We start from the raw sequence: 21202 nt of genomic DNA, 5'->3' as shown, positions 1-21202 counted from the left end.
CTTTCCTCCAGGTTTTGCTTTCTTTTTCTAAAATTATAACGCTCCAGAATGACATTCGGAAGTTCCAAAAATTTCCTATTAAGTCTTAGAATTGCATCTCTGTAAACATTCCAGCCTTCACCTCTTCCTGAAGGTGGAATTGAAAGAGGTAAGTTATCGAAAACTTCTCTACCAGCTCTCCCCAAGTGACTATAAAGAATGGCAAGCTTCCTTTTTGGAGCATATTCCTCTGCATCAATTGCCACTAAATAATTCTCGAAGCTTCTAAACCAAGTTTTCCACGGTTCCACAGGTTTTCCATTAACAGGCAAGAATTTGTTCAGAATAATTACCTGTTGGTTATTAGCCATTTCTTTTTTTTAAATAAATAAATTGTACTGTAAATAATATAATTTGTAAATATGCAACTCTTGTACTCTTCCTTTCTTATAGCTTTTAACTAAGCTTTGTAGACTTTAAATCAAATGTAAAATGTCTTTAAAAATGCTGAAGATGTAGTCTTTAAAATGTTAAATGTCTTTAAACTGCTGAAAAATGCTGAAGATGTAGTCTTTAAAATGTTAAATGTCTTTAAACTGCTGAATGTCTTTAAAATGCTGAGTCTTTAAAATGTTAAACGTTTTTTTTTTTAAACTGCTGACTGCCTTTAAAATGCCCCAGAAGACATGTTTGTCTTTAAAATGCTGTTTCTTGAATTTCAGTAAAAGCAGTCTTCTTAAACTCCAAAGTCTTTAAAATGTTAACTGTTTTAAAATAAATCACCAAATATGTAAAAAGTACTTGAACTCTTGAAGATTTAAAAATATAAAATGTCAGTTTAAAAAGGGTGGTGAAATGCCTAATGAGCCACTGAATTATAGTTATATTGAAAAGTTACTTCGAATAGTCAAAATAAAATGCACATACCATTTACTTGTAGTTTCCCTTTAAGAGATCGGCAGTTGCGTGAAAGGAAAAGGGAAGCACAGCGGTGTTTATTTCAGAAATAAGGCTCAGAAATCCAACGCTTACGTTGAGACGAAGAAAGTGACATTCACTTCCTGACAGGAAATCCTTCCGTTGCGCGATGTACGCGATGAGCTCACCGGAGGCTATTATCGCGGTATTTGAAGGGGTTCGTGGGAATCAAAGAATATGAAGAAAAAGGTATAACACAACGAAGAAAACTCCTTGGAGAAAAATTCCAAAACGAGGTGAGAAACGCTTGTTTCTTTAAAATTAGGCACAGCAGGACAAAAGTATTCTCGGAATTATGGTTAGTTGGGTTAACTGACGGACCGAGAAGATAGTAAAAATGCTGAAAATGTCGGAAAATCCCAAATCCTGTCGCCAAATGTGAAGTAGGGACTTTGATGATGAAATGAGAAATCTCAGGCTCAAGTTGTAATCCAAGTAGGAGGTTTATTCCAACAAATCCAGCATCACACGGGAGTGTCACTGGCCAGTAGCAAGTACAATATCATTCTGACCAGTAGACATACAGTTTAGGTGAAACAGTATAATAACGGACATTGCATCCTCGAGAGATGCACACCTCAAACATAAACATGTTTGAAAGAACACTCTCTCTCGAGGATGCATATCATGGAACACAGGATGAGGATGTTACCACGAGCGGTGACAATGGTAGAAAGGGAAAATGTACAATACCTTACAGACACCCAGAAGACACAGACTCTGGGTGTCTCTGAACCATCCCTCCAGAGCCACTAAGGCTCTGGAGGGATGGTTGCTGGGAAGCAAAGTTACAGACTATGAAGGATTGTACAATTTGCTTATGAAAGAACACATTTTAAATAACTGTCAGAACCAGCAGTTGCATCAACATTTGGTTGACTCAGATTTGACCTCTCCCCAAGAATTGGGAAAGAGGGCAGATAAATGGGTTAGAACCAGAGTTAAGCAAAAGAAACAGAACCAGGGTGGTGACCAGAAGAAAACAGACCAGAAGGGTGGGGAGCAGAAAGCTAAAGACCAGAAGTCTTCAACAGGGCCCCAAACTAATGCAGAGGGTGGGTCCCAAACTTCCAAGAAAAAGAAGAAAGAAGGTCAAAGAAAACCCTGGTGTAGTACTTGTAAAAACACCTCTCACTGGACAAGTGAGTGTAAAAAGGGTGGAGCCCCCAACACTGTAGCCCCTAAGGCACCTGCACCCACTAGTACAGCTGGCAGTGTCGTAATTTGACAATGGCCGGGTTAGCGCTTAGCTTTGCTACACGTTATTTCCCTTAACTTGGCCTTACTCGAAAACGCCATTTTGTATGCTATGGCGGCCATTTTAGGGAATGAGCGGCCTCGTGGTCAGCATGCCCTTTAGTCCTTTGTCCGTGCCGCTGACCACTCGAGTTTGCCCAGCAACAGGCTATTTTTAGTAGCGGTCAAGCCTGTACATGCGCAGTCCCAACTGACCAGTCACCCCTCAGGAATGTTTCCGCCAAGCTGACCAGTGGAGTAAGCATGGGCGGAAAATCCGTTTCGCTCGCGGATTTTGTGGATTTTCGGTAAATTCGCAATCCGCGAGATTCGCGAATCTCCCGCAAAATCCGCAAATCCGCGAGCAGCGGATTTTGCTCGCACTGTTCGCGTGAGTTCGTGGCTTCCCAGTACAACTTTGCGCCCGCGAATAAGCGCTAAATTGCAGAAATACGATCTTAGCAAAACTGAAACTACTTACCAGGTTCAAAAGTTCAGGCTCATCATTAGTAGCCATTTCCTGTAGTGCTTCCTGAGGGGCCCCTCCAGAGTTCAGTTGCCTACTTGTAACTATTATGTGACCCTGCTCTGAACCTCAGAATAGTTATACATATGCCACAAAGGTCCTGAATTACAGCTAAGGGAGACAAGCAGGAGCCAGGCTGGAAGTTCAAATCCATTAATCAGCCCCTAATTCATTATTGTCAGTTGGGGCAGGGCAGGTGTTGTAACTAATTTTGCAACAATGAAAGCACTTAGCAAGTGCAAAAGATCACTAATCAGGAAGCACTAAGGAAGCAGGTGCCAGCCCAAAAAAATATTCTGTGACACATTAATCAGCCCCAAATTAATTCAGGTCACTTGAGGCAGGGAAGGTGTGCTTTGCTTTGCCACAATAATGTACACTGACTGGACAACCAGAGGGTGCTGTGATGAAACAGAGGGTGGCATGGGTGGGCCAGAGGGTGGCATGAGTAGTCAGAGAGTGGCAGTGGTGACAGAGAGTGGCAGTGATGAAGAAGAGTGTCCCAAACAGGCTGGACACGTAGAAACAACAAGTTCGCAAAACTTGCGACCCGACAGGTAAGTTCGCGTTTGCGAAATTGTACAAAACCCTCGCGAACTGGCAGAAACCCGCGCGAACACAAAAAAAAAAATCCGCAAATTCGCGAGAATTCGCGGATTTCGCGAATTGCGAGTTCGCAAATCCGCAAAATTCACGAACGCGAGATTCGCAAAATTTGCCCATGCTTACAGTGGAGTTGTAACCCCTCCCATGAGTTGGCTGTGCTCCAAAAATGACCATATATGTACATAAACTCTGTAACCTTGTACCACCTATCTTTTTATTACCTGTAAAGTGTATAAAAGAAGGACTCACACCAACGTTCGGTGTGATACTTCTTGCATTGCCGAAGGGTGCTGTAGGAATGTACCACCACCCCATGGGGTCTTAATAAACTTGTCTTTTGTACTTTTCAGTTTCCGTGCCAACAGTTCTTTCGGTGTAAGTGGGTATTTCTGCGGAGCATGTAGGCCTTGGGAACCCTATACCACAAATTGGCGACCACGAAGGGACTCATCGGCGACTCGGATGCCCGAAGGAGAGGTCGTGACGAAGGATTGGAAACTCGCCATGGACGCGTACGCTGCCACTGAGTGACCCGAGTCTTGGCACCCACGGTGTTTTCTTCCCTTCCTTCTGATCTGACCTTCCAGGTGGCGCCGGTCTCCGACTGAGATCCTGATCGTCTGCGTTGCTGTACAGTGCCCGTTTGGCTGATTTGATTAAAGACCTTGGCAGTTGGAATCTGGATATTTGAGATTGGGTAAGATTTGTGATCGGTAAGGTAGTCTACGGACGCTTACTGAAGTTCTATGATTGTGACTATGATTTGAGTTAGCTAACATTTTGACTTTGTGAACCTTGACTATATATGTGTAGTGCACTTCACATAGGCAGGCATGTAGAGATGTTTCTCTAAATTTGTTTTGTATTCTGAGCGGCACATTTGTGTGAAGTACTGTAAGTGCCATTTTTTACGGTATCACGCTTTCGTGATACTTTTTGAACATGCCTGTTTTAAGCACACTCCGAGGGATGTGCTGTTTTGGAAATGGTACCACAATTAGGTTAGCGGAATCTCAGCCGGCTCCCCCAGAGGGAACTCTAAACCGTGAGATGTATGTTAAATTTGGCCTTCCCCCTATACTGTACAGTAAATTATGGCATAAATACACTAGAACTGATCCCGAGTTGCAATGGCCACTACGTGGGTCGTTTGATTTGCGAAAGGTTCAGTTTGTGGAGCAATGTTTGTTTCAGCGCAGGTCTAGACAGAATATGTTTGATTGTGTGCGAATGTGGGAGAAAGCGGTGCGTGAACGTATGAAGCGTGAAGTTGCTTTGGCGGACAAAGAGCAGCGAAAGGCTGCTCGAGATAAAGCTTTACAGCTTGAGGAAAAGGAGGCACAGGAAAAGAAAGAGAGGGAGGCACGGGAACGTAATTTGCAAACGGCCGGTCAATTTCCTATTCGACGACCGCTTTATCCTGTCCTTAATAATGAAATTGATGATTTTTCATTATTAGATCGATCTCCGCCTCCGTACGTTCCTCCTACGGCTCCGATTGAAGATTCTGGTGATGAAGAACAGGATAAGTCGGGAAAAGGGGATAAGTCAAGTGTCAGGTTATCTGCGGAGAGATCCGAGGAACTGCGTAGTTATGCTCGGAAATTGAATTTAAATCACATAACTGTGTCGGACGTTGTTGCCGAAAGAGGTAAATGGACAGAACGAGAATTGATGTGTTTTTTGAATAATTTTGCAGATGAAGTTGTTACTCGATTTCGTAAATATTCAGAGACTTTAGAACCTAAGGCTGTGTCGGTTCATCGTGAGAATTTGGATAAAGGTTTATTTGTTCTTGCAGATGTCGATACCTTTTTCAAACAACTGATCCAGCTACGGGATGAGACGTCCAGGTTGCGGGAAGAACAGAAAAAGAATAAGGAGTCCGTGCCGGGGTCGACAGAGCAGTCTAAGGAGTTCGAGAAGCGCTCCCTGACAATTCCATTGGAGAGGCCCATAGTCTCCGTCCTGGGGACTATGTGATGGTGAAGTCGTTTGAGAGGGCGAACAGCTTGGAACCGAGGTGGCGTGGCCCCGAGCAGGTCCTCTTGGCAACTCGAACGGCTGTGCGAGTGACCAACAGAAAGCGGTGGGTGCATTCAACTCACTGCCGCTGCGTCTCTCCGGACCTGGTGAATCCTACTGTGCTGTCCGACTACAAAGAGATCTTGGACATAGAAAAGAGCCCAGCTGTGACGTCGGCCGAATCTGAGGGAGCCTTCCCGGACCACACTGTTTCTGGACGACAGCGCTACGATCTGCGGCCAAGATAGGAAGAAGATTTTTTTTTTTGTACGAGACTGGTTGGTTACCGCTCTGGGGTTTGTGAAACGGAAGCCGGGAATCTCGAGAGGGGGGATCAGTTCTGCCAAGAGTAGCGACACCCGTCTTGACCCCGGAGAAGAAAACAACGGCTACCTCGGAGCTCAGCACCACTGTTTTTAATTTTTGCAGTTGTATATTTGAGACATTGTGAACTTTCGAACTATGGCGTCTTCTGCATCACGAGACAAGAGAATTCTTGGTGCCATTTTGTTCGTATTGACAATTGTGGTGATAGCAGTAATAGCCTGGGTAGTAGAACTTGTGGTGCCTGTACGAGAACATTTGCTGCCGACTACCCAGGCTCCATCTGAACATTTTCACTTCACCTTACCCTACCATGAAGAACGGCACCGACAGACTTATTTGAACAATAGCTTCATTCAGATTTTGCATCATACTCATAATATGACGAACACTTCTAACTGTTGGGTGTGTGGGATGTTGCCTGGTCATCAGAAGAAAGGGGGCACCCCACTCATCCCGCTCCCATTTTCCCACAATGGTTCCTGTAACGCCTGGTATACTCTCCTGTTTACTTTACGATGGCCAACAAAAGGGGGGGTGCTTTTCCGTTTGAACAAGATATGCTATCATGACCGAGATGGTTATCCACGAGCTGAGGGTACTCGATTTGAATGGGAAGAGTACCGCCCCGATAATGCGTCTGAACCCCGAATTTACAGCAATCAAAGGAACATTAATATGTCCAGTTCACATGTCATTAATGTTATAACTACCAAGGCTGATCTCTGTATACGTAATAAAGGTACAATCCCGGTTGGAAAAAGTGAATGTAACACCACACTTACATTTGACAGTCCGAATGGCATATCATTTGTGGCATCCCGAAATACATACTTTATCTGCGGTAATAAAGGCTATCATCAGCTCCTTTTAGGATGGTTAGGCACATGCTATGTATCTTTTGTATTGCCCCCTGTATTCATTGCCCCACCAATGTATCACAATGACTACGTGCTCTACCACGATTTCGTGTTAAATCGAGTTAAACGTGCTGTGGTCTTGGACGATATTGACCAGACCGATACTGCCTTACAACAATATGTAGACTTTCATTTGGGATTGTTTTCCTTTGTGGGGGCTGCTTTGAACAGTCGGAAAATACGACGACTGACTCGTGTTGTTGAGGCTGTAGCTAATGACACTGCTATTGCATTAGGGAATATAACGGAAGAACTTCAAATTTCTAGAATTGTTACGCTCCAGAATCGCATGGTTCTTGATGTGGTTCTAGCTGATCGAGGGGGGGCATGTAGAATCATCGGAAGTAGCTGCTGCGTTTACGTGCCAGATAATTCGCCATCTGTTTATGATGCAATCTCCAAGCTTCACAAAATCGCTGCTGAAATACACCCGGACAATGGTACATGGACTCTTTCGGGGTGTTTCTGGTCAATGCTTAGCACTTGGGGCTGGAAGCTGCTGACGATTTTATGTATCATAGTTGGGATGCTATTCTTTGTATGTTTATGTATACAATGTGGCCCTGCCTTATGTTCTATGTGTTTATCAGCATGTATTCCATCTAGACGAGCTCTTGCCCAAAAAGAATTGATGCTTCATAAAGAAGTAGCTCAAATAATGTCAATTGATATCGAAGATGAGTATCCCGACTACGTCCACTATGAGGTAGCTTCAGCTAAACGCTAAAAGGGTCGTCTGTCGTAATTTGACAATGGCCGGGTTAGCGCTTAGCTTTGCTACACGTTATTTCCCTTAACTTGGCCTTACTCGAAAACGCCATTTTGTATGCTATGGCGGCCATTTTAGGGAATGAGCGGCCTCGTGGTCAGCATGCCCTTTAGTCCTTTGTCCGTGCCGCTGACCACTCTAGTTTGCCCAGCAACAGGCTATTTTTAGTAGCGGTCAAGCCTGTACATACGCAGTCCCAACTGACCAGTCACCCCTCAGGAATGTTTCCGCCAAACTGACCAGTGGAGTTGTAACCCCTCCCATGAGTTGGCTGTGCTCCAAAAATGACCATATATGTACATAAACTCTGTAACCTTGTACCACCTATCTTTTTATTACCTGTAAAGTGTATAAAAGAAGGACTCACACCAACGTTCGGTGTGATACTTCCTGCATTGCCGAAGGGTGCTGTAGGAATGTACCACCACCCCATGGGGTCTTAATAAACTTGTCTTTTGTACTTTTCAGTTTCCGTGCCAACAGTTCTTTCGGTGTAAGTGGGTATTTCTGCGGAGCATGTAGGCCTTGGGAACCCTATACCACAGCAGTGTTGGTCCACAAACCAAGGGGGTATTGGGAATCACCTTGGGAACTGAAGGAGATTCTGACCTAGTCAGAACCCTTACACAGGCTGTTCTGATTTGTGAGGGGGACATAGATTTGGCCCCTACCATAAGTCCCAGTAATATGGGCAAATACAGACAGACGCCTTTGATTAATGATAAAGTGGCTCAAGCATACAGGGACACATGTGCCAGTGTCACTATGGTGACACCTAACTTTGTGGATCCTGGACAATACATGCCAGGTGATAATTACCTGGTGACCAATGCCAGCAATGTCACCACTACCCATAGTGTGGCAATTGTTAACTTTTCCTGGGGAGGGGTAACTGGCCTAAAAAGAGTTGTGTGTTAGTGCTGATCTCCCAGTTGAATGTTTGTTGGGCAATGACCTGGAGAGCTCTCTATGGTCAAGAGTTGAGTACAGGACTCATGCAGAGATGTTAGGGATATCATCACTTGTCCTTGCTGTGACCAGGTCACAGGCCAAAAAGTGCCTCTCTGAACCTCAGGTCTTGGATCCTGGAACAATAGACCACGCACTTTCCAAGAAGAAGAACAGGAGGGTAAAGGCTGTGCCTTCCCAACTGCCTACAAGTGAGGATCAGGCTTCACAGGAAGCTGGTCTTGAGACCCCTGAAGGAACTGTCTCTGAAGAACTTGAACCTGACCAGGTTGAGTTTCTGGGGACAGGGGGACCTTCTAGGGCAGACTTGGGGCAGGCTCAGTTAACCTGTCCTTCTCTTGAACCCCTCAGACAGCAGGCTGCTGCTGAGGCTGCTGGGAATGCTCAAGGTGGCCATAAAGTATATTGGGATGATGGACTTTATTCAGAGGGTAGAGACCCCAAGCCTGGTGCAACCAGGAGGTTGGTTATACCTCTGCAATTTAGGGGCTTCCTACTTACCTTGGCACATGATATACCTTTAGCAGGATACCTAGGCCAGAATAAGACTTGGGACAGGCTTGTCCCTCACTTTCACTGGCCTCACATGTCTGAAGACACCAAGGAGTTTTGTCGCTCCTGTGTAACCTGCCAAGCCAGTGGTAAAGCAGGTAGCACCACAAAGGCCCCCCTAATACCACTACCTGTGGTGGGGGTTCCTTTTGAAAGAGTGGGGATTGATATTGTAGGTCCAATGGATCCCCCTACAGCATCTGGGCACAGATTCATACTGGTGGTGGTGAACCATGCCACCAGGTACCCAGAGGCAATTCCACTTAGGACCACAACAGCTCCTGTTGTGGCCAGGGCCTTACTTGGAGTTTTCTCCAGAGTGGGGTTTCCTAAGGAGGTAATATCTGACAGAGGTGCCAACTTCATGTCAGGATATTTGACAGCTATGTGGAAGGAATGTGGTGTCAACTACAAGTTTACCACTCCTTACCATCCACAGTGTAATGGGCTTGTTGAAAGATTTAACTAGACCCTAAAGGGTATGATCAAAGGACTACCAGAAAAGCTCAGGTGGAGATGGGACATCCTTCTACCCTGCCTTTTGTTTGCTTACAGAGAGGTCCCTCAAAAGGGGGTTGGCTTCAGCCCTTTTGAATTGTTGTTTGGGCACCCTGTAAGAGGACCCCTATGTCTAGTGAAGGAAGGATGGTAGTTACCTCTCAAAAAGCCTAAATAGGACATAGTGGACTATGTACTTGGTCTCCGCTCTAGGATGGCTGAGTATATGGAAAAGGCATCCAAAAACCTTGAGGCTAGCCAAAAATTACAGAAAGCTTGGCATGACCAAAAGGCTGTCTTGGTTGAGTATCAGCCAGGACAGAAGGTATGGGTGTTGGAGCCAGTGGCCCCAGCAGCACGCCAAGACAAATGGTCTGGACCCCATACAATTCTGGAGAAAAAGGGAGAGGTTACCTACTTGGTGGACCTAGGAACTCCCAGGAGCCGCCACAGGGTGCTCCATGTCAACAGACTAAAGGCATATGTCAATAGGGAAGACATGGGCTTGCTCATGGCTACAGAAGAGAGTGACCCTCTCCCAGACCTGCTCACTCAGAACCCTGAGGATGGCTCAGTTGATGATGTGGCATTAGATGGCAGCCTCACTGAACATCAGCAACATGACTGTAGACAAGTTCTGCAGGCATACAGGCATATGTTCTCCTTGACACCCAGTCAGACTAACTGGTGTACCCATGTGGTGGACACTGGTGACAGTCTTCCTGTAAAAAGCAAGATTTACAGGCAACCTGACCACGTCAGGGACTGTATAAAGACTGAGGTGCAAAAGATGCTGGAATTAGGTGTCATTTAGCCTTCAGAGAGCCCCTGGGCTCGACCAGTGGTTCTGGTCCCCAAACCTCACACCAAAGATGGCAAGAGAGAGATGAAGTTCTGTGTGGATTCCAGAGGACTCAATGCTGTCACCAGGACAGATGCACACCCTATTCCAAGGGCAGATGAGCTCATTGACAAGTTGGCTTCTATTTGAGCACATTTGACTTGACAGCTGGCTACTGGCAAATCAGGTTAGCTGAGGAGTCTAAAGCCAAGACTGCATTTTCTACCCCTAGTGGGCATTATCAATTTGTGGTGATGCCCTTTGGTTTGAAAAATGCACCTGCCACCTTCCAAAGGTTGGTGAATCAAGTCCTTACTGGGTTGGATGACTTTTGCGCAGCATATCTGGATGATATTGCTGTCTTCAGCTCCACCTGGGAGGATCACCTGGTCCACCTGAAGGAAGTGCTTGAGGCTCTGCAAAAGGCAGGCCTCACTATCAAGGCAACAAAGTGCCAGATAGGGCAGAGTAAGGTTGTATACCTGGGCCACCTTGTAGGTGGAGGCCAAGTTCAACCACTGGAGAGTAAGATCCAGACCATCAAGGACTGGTCCCCTCTAACTACCCAGACTCAGGTCAGAGCTTTCTTGAGCCTGACTGGGTACTACAGGAAGTTTGTTAAGAACTATGGGTCCATTGTGACTCCTCTTAATGACCTGACATCCAAGAAGATGCCCAAAAAGGTTCAGTGGACAGTAAACTGTCAAAAGGCATTTGATGACCTGAAGAAGGCCATGTGCTCTGCACCTATCCTGAAGAGTCCTGACTACTCAAGAAAGTTCATTGTCCATACAGATGCTTCTGAGTTGGGAGTGGGAGCAGTGCTTTCACAGCTAAATGTAGATGGTCAAGACCAGCCTATTGCTTTTATTAGCAGAAGGCTGACCCCCAGAGAAAAACGTTGGTCAGCCATTGAGAGGGAGGCCTTTGCTGTGGTGTGGGCCCTGGAGAAGTTGAGACCATACTTGTTTGGCACTCACTTCAAGATTCAGACCAACCATAAGCCCCTCTTATGGCTTAATCAGATGAAGGGTGAAAACCCCAAACTACTCAGGTGGTCCATTTCCCTACAGGGGATGGACTTTACAGTGTAGCACCGCCCAGGGACTGACCATGGCAATGCAGATGGTCTCTCCAGGTACTTCCACTTAGAACATGAAGATACAACTGGTCAAGGTTAGTCTAATGTCCCTGTGTTTGGGGGGGGGGTTGTGTAGGAGAGTAGGGTCTGCTATCCTATGGTCACCCCAAATTTTTGCTTTTTGCTTCACTGGTTTATGACTTAATGTGGCTGTGGGCCTGCTAATCAGACCCACAGCCTGCTGTCCTCTCTCTAAATTACTGCCAATGCACACTAGGTGCATTACGAATTGGAACTGGTTCATCTTATTGGCCCCTGTAACAGTGTACCCTAGGTACCCAGGGCATAGGTGTTTCCAAGGCCTACCAGGGGCTGCAGCAGGTATTGTGCCACCCCTGGCCTGGCCTCCATATTTGACACAACTGGCTGATCACTCAGCTGGGGTAAGTTGGTGTAATCACCTCTTACATAGATATAGTATCCCTATATCTAACCTTAACTGGACACACATGTCCTTATCAGCCACTCCTATGGAATGCCTCATCAATCCTGGAGGCAGAGTGCTTGGAAATATGTGAGATGGTGCTCTAGCATGAGCTGAGCCTGTCTGCAGCTGTCGGGAACCACTCCCATAGCTGTTCCGGGATATTGCCATACCATATACTCTTAAGTGCATTATAATCCTCGCAGTTATATGCTAACATTGGTTTGGCTTTATCAAAACATGTCGAATAAGGTGTCATACGATTTGGAATACTATCCCCTCGACAGTTCTGTCGACGGGGATAGCATTCCACCCTTCTAGAGGGACACGACATGTGTGTAGCCTTAACCCCGGTTAAAGTTAACCAGAGCCTCAGCGTCACAAAATAGACACGCCACCACAGATACAAGTCTGATCTCCTGCTGCTGGGAGTCCTTCCAGCGAGGGAGGCTTGGACAAAGGGTTTCCTGCCTTGGGAGGTGCGAGCACCACCCCAGACAGGATTTTGCGTATTGGGTAGGACAGGGCTGAATAGATTGAGACAGAAGGTGTCCCCGTGCATAAGCTAGTCCAAACCGGTCCTGGGACTTTCCAGACCCAGGCCTGGTGAGGAGCTGGACAAAGGAAAGGGGGTGTAACCGCCCCCCTTCCTAGTCCCACCCAGAGGAGGAACCTAGCAGGTGATCCACCCCTCAGATTGGGAATAAGAGTGGGAGCAGTGCCATAGCACCTCAGATCATCCTGAATCAACTTGAAACTGAGAAGACGACTGGACTTCGACATTCTGCTGCACAGAAGACTGAAGAGTATCTCCCTTGTGGCCTAGGAGTGGCCACCCTGTGAACACAGGTACCAACCAGCAACTCGACATCTGCTTTGCCGCCGCCTCCCGCCGGAGCCCAGAGCCTGACAAGACCCAGACTCCCAGACTTCTCACAGCCCGATCCACAGTCCCTGCAAAGAAGGGACCCGTGGAGGCACCGAGAGACGTGGGACCGGACTTTTTGAAAGACCCCCGAGAAGCTGACTGCACAGCATCCGAGGCACCCTCGACGTTGTGCTTTGGGGACTAAGAAGCCCGCCACCGAGCAGCCCTTGCACCGAAGATCAGCCCCCCAGCAACTCCACGATCTGCGTGGGGCCCTTTTGCATTGTGCCACTTGAAGCGCCATCCCGGCCACTTGTCACGTGGTCAGCGGCCATCTTTGCGACAAAACCTACAAACTACACTGCGGGTCTGGTTGCTCCAGACTTGCCCTCGCTCCTGTAAAAGGGAGCACCCGCTCTGACCTTGCTGGTCCGAGTGATAAGCCTATTTTGATTCCTGCTTGGCTTGCATTAGCCAAGGCGTGTTTGTCCAATCAAGTTGCCGACACCGCCAACAGCGAGAAGCCTGCGTGGGACAGCTCGTGATTGACTCCTGGACGTCCTCGACCCCTCGTGTCCACGTGGCTGCAGAGAGAATCTACACCTCATCGCCTGTTTGCACCCGACATCGCCTGGTTCCAATCTGGTTCCACAGTAGTCACTGGCTAGTGACTTTGAACATTGTCCCCTCTGCTTTCAGGTCTTCACAACTTCAGATCCATCCTTGGATCCACCGTAACTCTTCGCATCGAGCCGCCTGCAGCATCTTCAGCTCCAAGCGCCATCGACCAGCGTGACGAAACCCGACACTACTTCGACCCTATGCACCCGCGTCCTGTGGGTGAGGTAACTCAGCAACGCCGGTGTTCCCACACTGGTACACACCTCTAGGGCCTGTGTCTTAAGTTTCAGCTTTCTAGGTCACTCGGAAGGTTCCTAACTAACTAACTTTATAATTTTTACGCACCATAGACATTGCATTGGTGAGTGCGTGCACTTTAAACACTGCACCCGAGTCCCGTGGGCCTTTCCCGACTCAGTCACTGCTAGTCCCGATCAGCTCCAGCAATTCCCAAGGCCCTAGGCCTGTTTCTTTTTCGATTGGTATCTCTTATACCACTTTCTTAGTATATGGTTTAGGTGGCCCCTAGGGCTCATCCATATTGTGCAACTTTGGTGTATTTTAAACTGTGTTTTGTTTAACGCTTGTGCTTCTGTGCTCATAAAGAGTTCAGGGGATATTTGTAGTTAATAAATATATATATATTTTCAATATATATCTGTGTGGTGTCCTTTCATCTGGTATTCAAGGGGGTTGTGTATGGTAATACAGCTGGCTTCACATGCCTTTCAGAGTTTAGCCTAAGACTGCTTTGTCCATTTTACCACTAGGATAACTGGTCTATAAGGTTGACTTACAACCAATCATCATAAGGGTTGCTTGGCATGGTACAAGGTGATCACTAGAATTAGTGAGCATCACATACCAGGCCAACTTCTCACACCCTGTGCCTATACTTGCTTTCTTGCCCAGACTTGTTTGTATTCCCCTTTGCCTGTACTTGCTTTCTTGCCCAGACTTGTTTTTATTCCCCTGTGCCTGTACTTGCTTTCTTGCCCATACTTGTTTTTATTCCCCTGTGCCTAACTTGCTTTCTAGCCCAGACTTCTTTTTATTCCTCTGTGTCTGTACTTGTTTTCTTGCCTAAACTTGTTTTTCCTTCCTGTGCCCAGTTCTCCCGCGGCCCCGCCCATTTTTCCGCCCCTGCGGCCCACACACCTGCAATCCCATTCGTCGCTCCTCTCCTGCCTCCCAGCTGCTCCTCCCTCCCACATCCCCTCATATGGAATCCGCTGGTGCACCTAAGGCAAGCCCGTCTGTGCCCGTCCCTGCCTGGACCGCTTCCAGCACCAGGACCCCTAAAAATCATGAACACCACGGCCCCCGACACCGCTACAATGCCAGAACCCTCCACGCACTCAACACCGGACGATCACACACCTGCTTCCTGGCCGCCCCAAAGAGCACCCACGGAGATTTCACCTGCCGGAACTGCAGATTTACAAGCATCCGCCCCACCACGCTGCCTACCAGGAAAAAACCCAACCACCTCAGATGCATCCTTCTCAACACCCGCTCCGCCCAAAAACATGCCGTTGAACTCTGGGACCTACTCGACTCAACCTCCCCAGACGTCGCCTTCCTGACGGAGACCTGGCTGAACCCCGCCTTGGCACCAGACATAGCCATAGCCGTCCGGGAAGGCTACAAGATCACCCGCAAGGACTGCTCCAACAGAGCGGGAGGAGGAATCACCATCGTCCACAGAAACACTCGCAGAGTCTCGACCAACACCGAAGACACCCTCAGCACTGCTGAACACCTGCACTTCCAGATTCACACCGACCCCAACAACACCCTCATTGGAACCCTCATCTACAGACCGCCCGGACCCCGACCACAGTTCAGCGACTCCCTCACCGACTTCGTCAGCATACACGCCCTCGCCTCCACAGACTACATCCTTCTCTGGGACCTGAACTTCCACCTCGAGAACAATGACGAAACCAACTCCACCACCCTGATCGCCAACCTAGCCAACCTCGGACTCAGACAACTCGTCACAACACCCACCCACTCCGCTGGTCACACGCTTGATCCCATCTTCTCCGGAAGCCCCTACGTCTCCTTCAACTATACCACCGAACTCCACTTGACCGACCACCGCTGCATCCACTTCACCTTCAAGAAACCCACCACGCACAACCGTACCCAACAGATGCCTCACCGCTGCTGGAGTGAAGTCACCGAAGACCAGCTAACCACCACCCTCGCCCAGAGCCCACCAACCGACCATACAGACCCCGACACCCCAGCCCGCAACCTCAGACAGTGGATCAACGACTGCGCCAACACCCCCGCCTGATCAAGCAACCCTCCAACAATCATACCAACAAGAAAGCCAGCTGGTTCAGTGAAGGCCTCCGGGGCTCCAAGCAAACCTGCCGAAAGCTGGAGAAGATCTGGCTCCGTGAACAAACACCGGACAGCCATGCTGCCCACAAGAATGCCACCCGCAGACAGCATCACCTCATCAGATCCGCCAAAAGGGCCTCTTTCAAAGACTGCCTAGACAACAACGCGCACAACAGCAAAGAGCTCTTCAACAACGTGAAGGATCTCTCCAACCCCAGCTCCAACACCAACGATGTCCCATCCTCGCAAGACCTGTGCGACTCGCTGGCCACCTTCTTCCACCGCAAGATCACAGACATCCACGACAGTTTCAACACCAGGACTGCCCCGACAACCACTGAGACCTCCGCTCCCACGACCACCATCCGCACCAACCGCCTGCTCTACTGGACCAACATCAACGATGATGACACCATCAAAATCATGAACACCATCCACTCCGGAACTCCATCAGATCCATGCCCACACCACATCTTCAACAAAGCCAGCACATCCATCGCACCCCACCTACGGAAAGTCATCAACACCTTGTGACCGGCGGGGTAGGGAAAGGCTAAAGACGTGTCTTGGTGATGTTCAAACCAGGTTTTATTTGGTTCTGGGTCATTAAAGATACTGAACTCGACCAGCACCCTTTAATACACATGGTGTACATAATAGGCAGTGTTTGCAGACTCATCACATGGCTAGTTTGTACCTTAGCGTGACTCCCTGGTTGCTGTCTGTAGGAGTTGGGAGAGAGATATGATATGGGGAGGGAACTCACCTGTAGAGAGTGGGAGGAAGTGCTTGTTAACCTCTGAAGCATGTCACAGAACACAAAGTTCGAGAACCACGTTGTCATCCTGGCGGGGGCCCATCAACCCTGCTAGTGTTGCACTAGGATACTCCCCCTTACCTAATGAATGAGCTACCGTGTATTTTCCCAAGTGATTCACCTCACTTTGTGCAACTTCGTGGTATTCCTCCATCTTAGTTCTGATCTCGCCAAGGAGGCTTCACTCAGCTGTCTCCCTGTGTCGCCTCTCTAACTCAGCAACCCAAGCCTTGAATGCTTCCCACACCATTGCAAATGTATCTACTGAGTCATTATTAAGGGGGAAAAACTCAGTAGTCCTGCAAGGATTTGCAAGGGAGTGGTTTGTATCTTTGTACTCGAGTAGCCAATTTTCGCGACAATATCAATAGTTGAAGTGGGTAAGCACATCATGCACTGAAGAATAATGTGTGTATCCCTCCCCAGTGGGTGTTTTATTTTTATTTTATTTATTTTTTTATTTTTTTAAAAACCTTTATTTTCAGATTGCACAGTACACAGCGTCCACCTACAACCCAATCGGGCCGTCCGCTATGACAAAAATCTGGATACCAGACAACACAGCATAACATTAAAGCCATACTGTCCCTGTGATGTGATCCTTCTGCTTCAGCTCTGACCTGTTGTGTTGTGGCATTTGATCAGGCGCCAGGACGCCCCTTCGTTGGGGCAGCTGTGAGCCAAATAAATGTTATTAACATAACATAACATATTAACATAGATCGCAACATATCGGTGCACTGGCATCAAACACCATAAAGAAAGGATCAACCAGGTTTCGTTTTTATAATTTTGATGAAAACAAGAACAAACAACACAAACACTCACATGGTAAGAGCAATATCTGGGGTGCGAGGTGGAGAGGAGGAGGAAGTCAATTTCTAAAGAATTTAGTGACTACTATCGAGGGGCGGGGGGATGGCGAAAAGGATGACAAAGACATTTTATTAGGCAGTCTTCAGGAACGTCAATTACGGAGACAAAGGAACATCAGCAGTGTACTCGAGTGGAGGGGTGCAGATATCTCCACGGTATTCATTCCACTGTGATCAAATCGTGCCCCACTTCCTGGGACGGCCCCGAGCCTCATAGACCGTCTTCTCCCGAAACATGCACCAGTCCATGTTTTCCTTCCAGGCAGTTATCCTAGGCGGTCTATGAGAACCCCAGAGTTGCGCTATGTCCCTCTCGGCAACCATGTTGCCAAGAGTTACCCAAAAGGTCTGAGCGGCCGTACAGTCCGTAGGCTCCCAGACATTAAGCAGGCAACAACACGCCTCAGGTAGAAGAGAGACCCCGGTGACCCGCCCCATTATATCATGCACTCTGGACCAGAAAGCGGAGATCACCGGACATTCCCAGATGATGTGGAGAAAGGTGCCACTCCTGCCACAACCACGCTTACACAGCCCGTCAATCGAGTATCCCATTCGAACCAGACGCGTACCAGTCATGTAAACTTGATGGAGGATCTTCAATTGCACAAAACGAAGGTGAGCTGTAATAGCCACCTCTTTAGGGGAGGCGATCGCTATCTGCCAATCCTCGTCATCTAGTTTGAGGCCGTCCGCAATCCAGGAGGCACGGAGCCGCACCAGGAGATCAGCTCTGGTATTAATGAGCATTTTATAAGTCAAGGAAATCATACTGTCAGGCACGTGGCCGTCCAGAATACGATCCTCGAGCGGCGACGACTGGAGGATCTCCATCCCAGGAGGGAACAGGGAGACCAAAGCATGGCGCACCTGAAGATATCGAAAATACTCCCTGTCGTCCAGCTGGTACTCCACCTTAAGGGCCTCAAAGGACTTAACTGTGCCTTTGGACCAAAGATCCTCCACCTTGCTAATACCGATCATATCCCATCTATCAAACCCTTTCGATCGCCACAGGCTGCCCAACCTCTCAGAGTCATACAACGGAGTCAGCCGTGTCATCTTATCACCCCAGCCCGTAGCCACAGTCGCATCTCTCCACGCACGCACAGCATATTTTGTAGGTCCAGTCAGAAGTCGTAATGGCTCCTTCGAATACAAAGCCCTGTTGAAGTTGCCACCCGGCAACAGTAATTTGTCCATAGCGAAGGCAGGAACGGGGCCCGGGGAATACGTCACACGGTTGACCGCGCTTAACTGTGAAGCCCAGTAGTAACGCTTGATGTCCGGAAGGGCTATGCCACCATCATACCATGGCAACGTGAGTTTAGATAAGGAGATACGAGCCCGTCCGTATCAAATCAATTGCCTCTGGAGCCCCTCAACCTCACAAAAGTAGCTAGAGGGAACAGGGTCAAAGAAATTCTACAAGGCGTACAAAAATCTAGGGAGGGTCATCATTTTGAAAAGACCCGCTCGTCCCAGTGAGGACAAGGGCAAGCCGCGCCACCGTTGGACGTCCCGTTTAAGGCGCCGAAGAGGAACATATAGATTGCGGTCGTAACGTACAGAGGGGTCCAGGGAAATGAAAATTCCCAAATACTTGAACCCAGTCTCCGCCACTTGGATCGGGAATCTACGGGGTAGCGGAGGCAGCACCCCCGCTATAACATATATACACGATTTAGTCCAGTTGATTACGAGTCCCGAGTTCTTCCCAAAGGAGGTGAGGACATCAAAAAGCACGTTAAGGGACTTCTGAGGAGAAGTAAAGTAAAGAAGAATATCGTCTGCGTAGAGAGAGACGCGATCCTCAAGGTCCGGGGCCCACCGGATACCTTTAATCGAATGCTCCCACCGAAGCCACGCTGCCAACGGTTCCAATGCCAAAGCAAAGAGGAGGGGGGAGAGCGGGCAACCCTGTCGGGTGCCACGCCCCAGCGGGAACGATCCAGAGACTCTGCCAACTACCTGGGCCAACGGACGTTCATACAGGAGGTGTACCCACGCAATAAAGTTAGGACCAAAGCCAAACTTCGAGAGGGTCGCCCACAAATAAGGCCACTCGATAGTGTCGAAGGCCACAGTGGCATCCAGCGAGGCCCAGATGGCGGGTTCAGTAAGCGTCCCAGCTCTCGCGAGAACGCCGTGAAGTCTGCGAAGATTAAGCGCTGTATTCCGATGAGGAATGAAACCGGACTGATCCGGATGGATCAGGTCACAGATCACCGTTAGCAAGCGATTCGCTAGGACTTTAGTCAGGATCTTAGGCGCAGCGTTGATCAACGAAATAGGGCGATAAGAAGTGCAATGATCACGAGGCTTACCCTCCTTGTAGATGACGACTATAGTGGCCAAACGCTGATCAAGGGGAAGGAGACCAGCCTCAAAGGCATCAAGGAACATATTGCGCAGATGGGTCGCCATCTTGTCGGGCCGTAGTTTATAGAGCTCGATGGGTAGACCATTCGGCCCCATAGCCTTACCCAAACTCAAGGACCGTATAGCGATTGCAACCTCATCCACCGTTATGGGTGCATCCAAAGTGGACCTATCCTCTTCCGACACACAGCGCAGCGCAATATCACGCAGAAGCAAGCGGGAGTCAGACTCGTCTCTATCACTCACCGATCGGTATACTGTCTGAAAATGGTCCACAAAGCATTCAACAATCTCACCCGGATCAGACACGCATTCCCCAGTCACACGGGTGATCACTGGCACCACACGGCTCATTCTCTCAGATTTATCCAACCATGCCAATAGCTTACTAGCCTTATCTCCCACATCATAGATCCTGCCCAGTTGATTCCTGTGCATTACCTTAGCAGCATCGGTCACCAGGGCCCTATAATCAGCCTGTTTCAGCGCTATGGAGTGCAAGATTGCAGGGGTATCGTCACCATCCAAGTCACTTTCAAGCGAGGTAATTTCGGCCTCGAGGACTAACAAGTTTTCCCTCTTGGCCTTCTTATCAGCGGCAATGAAGAACAGCGCAGAGCCCCTTACTACAGTCTTGAAGGCCTCCCACAAGGAAATAGGGGAAGAGACAGACCCTTCATTCTCATTAAAATAACAGTCAATAGCCTTGAGAAGTTCAGTACGGAGTTTGGGGTTCCTAAAATGCCAAGGATGGATGGGGGGAACCCTACTCCCACCAAAATATCCCACCGAAACGTCAAGCATCAAGGGGGAATGATCAGAGATGCCCCTGGGAAGATGACGAACCCCACGCACCAAGGGGGTATGGGCAGCCAACATCAGAAAGTAATCAATCCTCGAGAGGCTGCCGTGGGCTCCAGAGTGGAAAGTGTATTGAGTTTGCGTGGGGTTGAACATCCGCCAGACATCCACCAACCCGAAAGTCTCAAGCAACTCAGGCAGCCACAACTGAGACGCCGGCAGAACCCTGGGGGGTAGCCGGTCACACTCACCCGAGACCACCGAATTGAAATCTCCACCCAGTATGAGGATACCATCTGGAAGTCCTAGGAGAGTCCTTCCAAGATCGGCGTACGTGGTAGCCTGGAGCCCCGGGGGAACATAAACAGTAACAATTGTAAGCAGCTTCCCCTCCCACCGCCCAGAGACAGCAGCATGCCGGCCCCTATCGTCGAGGGCAACTTCATCGATTTCAAGGAGTAGGGAGGATTTAACCATTATACCGACCCCTCTGGAGCCCGATGTGAACCCAGCGTGCGCTACCAACCGATAGCCTCGTCTATCAAGAGCCTTACAAGCGTTCCCTTTCAAATGGGTCTCCTGTAGCAGAACTATATCCGGGAATGACGTCTAACAAATTGAAGTACAACACCACTTTTGATCCTGTCACCCAGACCATTAACGTTCCAAGACAACAGTTTCAAATCACCCCTCCC

Source organism: Lissotriton vulgaris, chromosome 2_1 (genome assembly GCF_964263255.1).
Source record: "Lissotriton vulgaris chromosome 2_1, aLisVul1.2, whole genome shotgun sequence".
Classification (NCBI taxonomy): domain Eukaryota; kingdom Metazoa; phylum Chordata; class Amphibia; order Caudata; family Salamandridae; genus Lissotriton; species Lissotriton vulgaris.
This window is presented reverse-complemented; position numbering follows the sequence as displayed.